The 10,539-nt window shown below is 35.6% G+C and overlaps 1 long non-coding RNA gene across 1 annotated transcript; it reads right to left on the bottom strand.

The window, feature by feature from the left end:
- Positions 1-5,533: 5,533 nt before the first annotated feature.
- On the bottom strand, positions 5,534-9,176 carry LOC111382223. The gene is made up of 3 exons (XR_002700473.1): positions 7,797-9,176; positions 6,692-6,865; positions 5,534-6,175 (listed from the first exon to the last, which is right to left on the bottom strand). It is a non-coding gene; the product is annotated as an uncharacterized LOC111382223 (long non-coding RNA).
- Between the last annotated feature and the right edge of the window lie 1,363 nt (positions 9,177-10,539).

Raw genomic sequence — 10,539 nt, 5'->3', positions numbered from 1 at the left:
TGTTCATGCTTCCCTTAGTACTCGTTAAGTTATCTTCACTGACGGGTATGTTTTTCACCTTACCCTTCACAGCATCCAATACGTGCTTTCCAAAATAAAGATTTTAAAGCATGCAATTTTTCTCCTTTTTCAACTGTATTACCAGGATGATTTGTTTCTTAGTAACTAAATCTTTTGATTTAGGCGATATCATCTAATATATTTACTATAAGGGTCCTAAGGTGTTGACCCTACCCTGGATCAACGAATTATTTGATGGAATATTCATGGAGCTTGCTTTCAAAAGATGGCTAGGGCCATCGCGATTTACTTCGGCTCACCTCCTAGGTACATTGCATTTGGAGATATTTATTTCCTTGCATTAATATTAAATATAATTGAAAGAGATAAAGGGCAATATTGTTAATCAATTCCATTATGAGTACCGTTTTACCAACTCTAGCTCCTCCAAGCAGTTCGATTTTTTCCCTAACAAATGTAATCCCCAAGTGGGATACTTAATGCGTTAGCTATAGCATTGCACTATATTGATTGATTGCATCCATTATATTATTGCTAGCAAATACTGCTATTTTTGTTTTGGATCTTCCAAATCATTTCTGCAGGGCTCGGTGTCATCATGTTAATAAAAAATGGCTCAGTGGTATGGTAGCGAATTGGACCACTACAAAATCGTGACTTCATAAGTTCAGGGACTTGAGAATGGAACAAAAAAGGAATTCCTCAATTTCAATTCAAACATGAGTTTGATTCACACTCCATGTTGTGATAAATATTTACAATCCGAAAAGAGGAAATATTGAACCAGACAAAACAACAAGCAATGAAAACCAAAGGAATTGTTTAGGATTATCTCTAAATCTAGAAATTTTTTAGTATAGGCTCCTAGTTCTTGGGAGTGTGTACAATTTATGCTCTACATAACTTTTGAGATTGTGTCTTTATTTGTTCCACCTTTTCTCTGGACATAAAGGCATCTAAATCCTCGAAGTTATAAACATGTTTCTCTGATTGCATTGCATCCTAGCCATTTTAAGCACCTCGAAGTATTCATCTATTTATGACCTCATGTATGATGGATTTCGCAAAATTTTCACTCACTAAGATGTAGGTATGATTTGTTTGTAGTTTGAAAAGATGTGGAAAGCATAGTTCTTCGATCCTTGGGTCCGTCCAAGTGAGGATATTATGATATAGGCCATCCAAATGTAAACGTGTATGATTTTCTTTTGATTTCTTATCGATGTCCTTGCTTTTGCCTTCTTCGATTCTCAAAAATATCATTTGCATGGATATCATTGCGAATTAGATATAATAATTGGTGAAAGGAGCATGGATACCTTTTAATGGTTTCTCGCCAGGAGGGGTCCTTTCCAAAGGCCATTTCTCTCATCTTCGTCTGCAATAGTTTCGTAAGCAATCATTTCAGCTTTAAAATGTGCGAGTAACTTTTGAGGGATTCTCTTACCTTTTGCTTCACATTATCTAGCCTTTTGGTTAATACTTGTTTACATTTATTGAGCGTTTGTATGACTGCTCTTTTTTCATACCTTAGATCTTCCTTCTTGTCATACCCCTTTGTCACTAATTGATCTTTGGATTCCTTACAGGTCTTTATTTTTCTGTCATTCCCATGTTTATGCCTCATGTAGTGCATGTTTACCTAATTCACCAATCTCCCCGACTCGGACTCGCTAATCAGTGACTTTCTCTACTTTTCTATTAGAGCGACCTTACAGGTTTGTGATGTCTGTTAATTATCGTTGTCATTGGAAAAAGTTTAACACCAAGCATTGATACTTTCCAACCATCTTCGATTTTTTGCCTCGTCTCTAGATCCTCACATTTTGTAGGTAGATATGTATTCTCTGCTGCCAATGCTTGAATGTTTTTCGCCATTTCATGTACATCACCCATTGCGTATTTTGCTTTCAACTGTTGCTGGCATTGGGTAGGAAAAGCATTAGCCTGAAACTTTGTCGGTGCTCTTTCCCGCTTTCTTTTAGGATTGACATCACTGTTGGTTGAATCATTACTAAATTCCTCTATTTCGACCTTTAATGTTTTATCCTTTCTAGATCTATTTTTATTGACAACCTTTTAGATCTCAAGGATTTCTTAGTCAGTGCAGAGAATTTTATAGTTTACGTTGTTCAATTTTTCACATACAGTGTTAATTTGTTGATGATAGAAATCTGATCAACAAATCCTATCACCAAACTATGATTTTCACTTTCTAAACTCACAATTTTTAATGCTCAAATTGGAGCAAGAAGGAAAATAGATCTTGGAGCAGAAAATATTTGAATTGCATCCGTCTCTTTTCAAATGAGAGGGTATTTATAGATTTCCATCGAAGCCTTGGGATGGTTTGGTCATTATAGAAGAGTGACAGATTGCGACTTCTCATTAGCTTATCAGTAGCAGATTTCGTTACAAGTGTCATGGCTTATGTACATCTTGACAGTCTGAACAAAGGAACGGCTCATATTTATTTTATACAAATCTTTCATGCCTTCATTCCCTCGTATATTGCAACATACTTAACAATATTATACTATATAATGAATGTAAATACAGGCTATTTTATGGAAGTATTTTTTTAGATGGTTATATGTGATTTTTTTTTTTTTTTCGAAACAAAAATATGGCATGTATGTTCAAAAGTCATCAAAATAACTATTACTATTATTTGATGTAATTTGAGGTTATAATTTCTAATTTGATTGTCAGTGTTCTAAAAAAAATAAAATTGGTATTAGAATTCAACATAAGTCTCTCATAAGACAGAGATCTTGGGTTTGAATCCTGGAGACCTGAAGAGAAATTCGTGAGGGATAAAATGGGTTTAAACCTTTCTAGAACGAATAGTACGTAAGTTAATAGATTGATACCATAGGTCGAGTTGTTACAATAACCTTTTTTATTAATATCTTTCCATAAGTTGAATGTGAGAGATATAGCACTTCCATATTTTTGTAAATCAATTATCAGTATTTTTTTATTCTATTGAAATAATCAAACTGATTAGAACGAAGAGTGTTTTTACTTGCCTGCAAAGTACCATGAATAAAGATAATCTTTTACAAATTTGATGAATTATTTTTTTGTCATTAGGCTAAGTGATAGCTCAACACCAATTACGAACTTGACCATTCCCTCACAACATCTTTTCCCTGAATAGATCCATGCGCTAAGTGTGCTAGAACTATTATCGGGAGAAAGAGAACTAAAATAGAGGTGTATTTGTGTTTGACCCGTAACTTCATGTTTGGCCAAACATTTCTTGTGATGTCGATGTAAGTGGATAGTTTCAACACCCTTTTGCCATGTCAATTTCGTTTGGCAATAATTGAATTCTTCGTTGGATTCTTGCCTCCATCTACTGGACAACTCATGGAACCAATTTGAAGTGTTCTCAGCATTTGACAATTTATTTTATTTTTTGTTTACCCATAACTCTTGCACCTACTACTACGAGTTCTTCTTTTTCATCCAAAATAATTGGATTATTATCCCGTGCAAATTTTCAACCCCCAAATGATCTAGAATCCAGATGTTATTAAAATCAGCAAAATCATTATCGAATAAAAGAGGCACTTTATTGTGTCATGGTGTGTTACCACCACCAAACATAACCTCTACATAGTTATTGGGATCCACTTGTAGGAAAAAAATTGGGAAGTAGAAATATAAAATTAAAAATAATAGATGAGGAATTGAAATTAAAGTAATCAAATATGAAATAAAAAATAAATTAATTGTGCAACTCATATTTGCAGAGGAATATTGAATAATAAAGAATTGAGTTGAGAATTGAGAAATTTACATTTTAGAATGTAGATTATAGATTTTAGAGTACTGGTGTGAAAAAAATGAATTAAAACGATGGTATTTATAGAGTTTAAAATAAAAAATTAAATTAAATGAAACTAAATTAAAATTTTAAATTCAATATGAGCTTTAAAATGTGACCGTTTTAAACAATAGCCCACGAGCTATAAGCCGTGAGTTGTCGGTTCAGTTTGTCCAAATGTTTATGTGCTCGACTCGCACTAGCGCTTGAGCTCATTCCTAGACGAGCTGAAACAGCCTAGGTATTGAGCCCATACAAGTCAAACAGGCAAGTTGACAAGTCACTCTAACCCGATTGCCATTCCTAACCAGATTAGGTTTGGGACGAACCCAAGCCCAACTTCTATTTTTTCTATGGAAGAAAGGATTTTCTGTAAATAAAATTTTGGGAAAACTACTTCTAACCCTACTTTTAAAGTTTTAGTTAATAAATCAGGTTGTAATTATAGCCCTTGTTTGAGCCCCATTTTTTCCATCAAAATACATTTTTCAAGAGTGATTTGACATTACTTCAACCACACATTATTTAATAAAAAATTATTACATTCAAATTCATGAGCTTTTTTTATTTTTTAATCATAAATCTTTCATCAGTACACTATTCAAAAATGCATTTTTCGATAAGAATAAGGCTTAAACAAGGGCATTTTTTTTCCCCCAAAAATCACTGTAACCCAATGCAACTTTTTTTTTTTAACAAATTACTTGGTCAAAGGCTATTATGGAAAACATACCGGGTGGGGCAGCCATTGCCCACCATTTCCTCATGCAACACCCCACGCATCCGACTCTTATTCCACACCTTGCGCCATGTGAAGCGTGTTTTCATTACTTATCCCTACAGCTGCATTTCCTAAGATTTCATCATCACTCAAAAATTCCTCCTAACGTGCTGTGGCTTAGCCATATCTTTCCCTCCATTGATGATCTTACGACGAGTAACTAGGCCTGCCTCTGATCGCCACCAATGAATAATTGGATAATAGATTAGATGTTGTAGCCTTGTAGGTTATGTATGGATCGGACTGCGACTAGTTGGGCTGTGGGGTGGTAAAGGGTTTAGGGTGGAAGTGGGGTTATGGTTTAAGCAAGAAGTAATAGCTGTTAAAGTCAGTGACAAAGATGCTACTATGGTGACGATGGTGCTATAGGTACAACAACCACAGATCTGGTGGTTGCTATTGGAGACACTGCATTTGGCAGAGTCTGACGATTAGTAGATTGAGAAATGAGGAGAGCAAATCGTTTTCCTTCAACAGATCCACAATCTCCGAATAACACATCAATCAATAATCTTATCTTTTAATAGATTCAGACGTCCTGCTGGGAAAGCATGATGTCGTCATCAACTGTTTTGAGTAGAACCAACAGAGGTGGTTTTGAATGTTGTGCTGCAGAGTGGAGTATACCAAAGTAGGGAAGGATGCGATTTGGATGGTAAAGGTGATGGTAGATTTGAGAAGCAGAGAGTTGGGGTTGCAATGGTGGCCATTTTTTTGCCTTCTTTCTATAGTTGTCGACGATGGTAGGGGTGGGTGGGCGTCAGGATAATAGAAATCCACTAAGACTTCTCTCTACAACTCTTTGGAAGAGAAAGGTAAATAAAGACTAGTAAAATACAAATCACAAAAGAAAGGCATATGAGCAAACACTGGATACATTTATTGAAGAGAGGAAAGACTTTTAATACAGGGTTAGAAAAAATAGAATTCCAATAAACAACCAAACTATAAGAAAAAAATAAGGACCCATTACTAATAGAAAAGACTTGATTTTTAGAACTAATTTATTGACTTAAACAACTTATTGACTCAATCAAATACTGCAAATAAGGAATTTCTGCAACAGTAGCTTTAACACTCTCCCTTACTTCGGAAAATTTGCGACACCCAATTGATCTTTGAACGTCTCAAACTTCATTAAATGAAGTGGTTTTGTAAACAAGTCTGCAAGCTGCTCATTTGTATTGCAATAAGATATCTTGATGCTCCTGTTTGTGAGCAAATCTCTTATAAAGTGATGTCGGGTATCAATATACTTAATGCCACTATGGTACATTGGATTTTTCGTCATAGCAATTGTGGATTGGTTATCACAATAGATTGTTGTTGCCTCTGCTTGCTTTTGCTTTATATCCGCCAAAATTCTTTGAAGCCAAACAGCTTAACATGTTGTTGAAGTAATTGCCATGTATTCTGATTCACATGAAGACAATATAGCAGATGATTACTTCTTTGAGCTCCAGGAGATTGCAGCTAATCCAAGATTGAAAACAGAACTAACAGTGCTCTTTCGATCATCAAAAGAACCTGCCCAATCACTGTCAGAATACCAACAAAGCTTAAAATTGTTAGTTTTTGAATACACAAAACCATAAGAAATAGTCCATCTCAAATATCACAGCACCTTTTTAACTACCCTATAATGCAACTTGCTTGGATTTTGCATAAATCTTGACAAATGACTTGTAACTTACAAAATGTCAGGCCTACTATTAGCAAGATATAGTAGGCTTCCAATCAAACTACTATAAAGACCCGCTTCAACTTTCTCTTCTCCATCATTCAAGCATAGTTTTTTATTGGTGTTCATCGGAGTTTTCACTGAATTACAATCTTGCATCTTGAACATAGCAAGAAGATCTTTAACATATTTTTCTTGGGACACAAAAATTCCTATATCAATTTGCTTCAGTTCCAAACCCAAAGAATAATTCATCAACCCCAAATCAGTCATTTCAAACTCATTAACCATGTTACTCCTGAATTCATCCATCAAAGCAAACACTATTACCAGTATAAATCAAGTCATCGACATAAAGACATACAACAAGTACCTCATCAGCTCCCTTTGTATGTCAACCTTTGTCTTGACATACAAAGATGGTTCACTTTCACTTCTCTTAAACTGATGCTTCAGAAAATGCCCATTAGTCTTGTCAAACCAGGCCCTTTGTGCTTACTTGAGGTCATACAATGCTTTCTTCAACCAGCACGCCTTCTTTTTTGTCCTGCAATAGCATAACCAATAAGTTGCAATACATAAACTTCTTCATCCAAAACACCATTAAGAAAAGCTTATTTTACATCAAATTGAAAAAATATTCCATTTGTGTTGAGCAGCTACTACTAAAACAGCCCGAATATATCAAACCTTGCCACTGAGGCAAAAGTCTCTTCAAAATCGATACCTTCCCTTTCCATAAAGCCATGAGAAACCAAACGAGCTTTGTATTTTTGAATTGAACCATCATTATTGAACTTAATCTTGTATATCCATTTGAGTCCCACAACTTCCTTGCCCTCAAGTAGGTCTACATTGTCCCAAGTTTTATTTCTTTCCAAGGCATGCATTTCTTCATCCATAGCAATGCACCATTCTTTATGTTGAACAGCATCCTCAAATCCATTTGGTTCTTGAACACATGCCAACCAACATCTCTCAGTTCTTTGGTAGATTTCTCTTAAAGACCCTCACTCCTTGGAGGTGTTTCTGATTCTGAAGAAGACGAGCTTGAGTTGGAAGGACTTGAGTGGTTACTCGGATTGTTTGGGTTGCTCGAGTTCCTTGGAGTACTTAGGTTGCTTGAACCCGTTGTTGAGCTAGTTGAAGGTGTTACACCCCTATCAGAATCTTCACTATTCCCATCATTTGGAGCATCCATAAATTCATAGTCCTCAAGATCTATTGTTGAAAGCTGTTGCACCTATTGCTCATGCCAACTCCAAGCGTTATTTTCATCAAAAAATCATCACGACTAATCAGCAACTTCTTGGTTGGGGGATCATACAACCGATAGCCTTTAGTCTTAGTGCTATAGCCCACAAAAATGCACTTAAGACCATTATTATCAAGTTTGACCCCCTTTTTCAGAGGGAATATAAGCATAAGAAATACAACAAAAAACCTTAAAATGAGTTACAGTAGGCTTGCAACCATACCATGCTTCATAAGGAGTTTGGTGATGCAGTGCCATCGTAGGACTTCGGTTGAGAAGATAGGTTGCCGTGTGAACTGCTTTCACCCAGAAATATTTAGGAATACCTTTTGCTTTAAGCATACTTTTTGCCATCCCCACAAGACTGAGATTTTTCCTCTCTACTACACCGTTTTGTTGAGGTGTAAAACTTGCAGTAAACTGTCTTCGAATATCAAATTCAGAGAAAAGTAACTCTCTGCTCTGATCTATCCTCAAGATTTTTAAAGCTTATTCGCTTCACTTTTCTGTAAAAGCCTTGAAGTGTTTGAAAATCTAATATGCATTAGACTTGTATTTGGCAAAATAAACCCATGTCATCCTGCTAAAATCATCAACAAAGACGATAAAATATTTGTTGTTATTCAAGGACAGTGTGCGCACAGGCCCACAAACATCCACATGCACCAAATCTATAGGTTTTAAGGCTACCCATACCTGACCTTTCGAAAAAAGCATCTCAACGGTGCTTTCCAATAACATAACTTTCACATATGGGGTTTTTAGCATGTAAAGGAGGCGGACCTTGCACCAAACTAGAGTTAGCTAACATGTTCTAACTTCGAAAATTCAAGTGTCCGTATCTATAATGCCACAACCAAGTATCATCATCAAAAGAGACTTTCAGTGCATGGTTGTCACCATTTAAAGTGACAGAAAACAAATTATTCTTAGCCATGGGAACTTTAAGTAAAAGCTGCTTCTTAGTGTTGCTTAAAAAAACACAAGGGAATGCCGCTCTCCAAGAAATTGACCCACACTCAATAAATTAGAATCCAAGTCAGGAACATACAATACACCTTTAATGCACATCGGTTTCCCAAAGTTTATCACCACATCTCCTCGACCAAGTGCTTCACAAATTGCTCCATCACCCATCTTCACCTTGGTTGTAACAGACTTATCCAATGTGGAAAAAACCTCCAAGCTTGCCGTCATATGACTACTGCAGCCATGTCAATATGCCAAACATCTGCAACACACACATTAGCATAATAGGCAAAAAATGAACTTTCTATTTCACTTTCTTTTTGTTCTGCAGCAATTTTAGCACGTTCCTTCAACCTACAAAACTTCTCAATATGGGCAAATGTTTTACAATAATAACATTGAGGCTTACGAGTGTGAGTACCACCATAGTCAGGCCTTTCTCTGTGTTCACCTTCCTTATGAGTTTAATGATGTCCACCGAAGCTGTCTCTAAAGCATCCACTACCATGTAACACATTGCTTCCATGCCCTCGCTTGTAGCTGGAATTGTCGCCCTTGGTTAGGTGATTTGATTGCTATAATTTTGTATGAAATACATTCTCAACGGCTCCTTCTTCATATCGCTTCATCCTATCATGATCTCCAGCAACTTTGAGAAACAAGTGTCAATTGAGTCACCATCCTTCATGAAATAACTCTCAAATTGTTGACGAAGAGTTTGTAACTTAACAGTAACATTTTTTTTTTTTTTTTTTTTTTTTTTGGTAAACTCCTCAATATTTTCTCTACAACCTTTTGATCTGACAAAGATTCTCCATACTTGCGAATTTGATTGATGATCTCCAGCAACTTTGAGAAACAAGTGTCAATTGAGTCACCATCCTTCATGAAATAACTCTCAAATTGTTGACGAAGAGTTTGTAACTTAACAGTAACTACCTTGGAAGTTCCTTGAAAACCTCTGTGTAGTGTGTTCCAAGCTTCCATGGACATTTTTGCACCAGAAATTCAATAAAAAATGTTGTCATCTCATGCTTGTTGAATGACAGCAAGAGCTTTAGCATCTTTCTTCTTCAAATCCTTAAGAACATCAACCGAAAATTCACTTGTACTATACCCCTTTTTGACAAGCTCCCGCAAGTCTTGAGAGATGAAAAGAGTCTTCAATATTGTGCTCCATATATTATACCCACTACCTTTGAAGAGTGGCAGTGTGGGTATTGTGGGATTGATACCATTTGTAGTGCTTGCCATCTCAAAAACACGTAAGCTGCTCTGATACCACTTTGTTAAGACAATAGAACTCTACTAAGACTTCTCTGTACTATTGTTAGGAAGAGAGGTAAATAGAGACTAGTAAAATACAATGCACAAAAAAAAAAGGCACATGAGCAAACACTGGATACGTTTATTGAAGAGCGGAGAGGCTTTAAATACAGGGTTAGAAAAAATAGAATTCCAATAACAACCAAACTACAAGAGAAAAATAAGAACCCATTACTAACAGTAAAGACCTAATTTTTGGAACTAATTTATTGACTCTAACAACTTATTGACTCAAGCAAATACTAGAAATAAGGAATTTCCGCAGTTGAGGCTTTAATAGTGGGGTGGGGTAAAATGAAAATCAGTGGTTGTCAAGAATGTGAAGAGTAAGAGAGATGAGGTAGGGTGGGTGAGTTGAGGGGAGGTGTGGTCTGCGGAACATTGTCTATGACCAAATGATTTGGTAATTTGTGATTAGTTAATTAAGTAATAAATCATTCGTGACTTATTTAATTTGTGAATTGTGATTAAAATGCTTGATTGTGACTAAAATACTTGACTGTAACATGTGTGATTTAGGACTGGTAGATGATCGCGACAATAAATTGTGTATTATTGTGATCACGGCCTATTTAATTAAATTATTTATTACAATATTTTATCAAACGTCACAAAATGTGAGCCCCTAATTTAAATAAATAAATAAATAAATATATATATATATATATATA

This window comes from Olea europaea, unplaced genomic scaffold, assembly GCF_002742605.1.
Source record: "Olea europaea var. sylvestris unplaced genomic scaffold, O_europaea_v1 scaffold2449, whole genome shotgun sequence".
In the NCBI taxonomy this organism is placed as follows: Eukaryota; Viridiplantae; Streptophyta; class Magnoliopsida; order Lamiales; family Oleaceae; genus Olea; species Olea europaea.
This window is presented reverse-complemented; position numbering and strand designations above follow the sequence as displayed.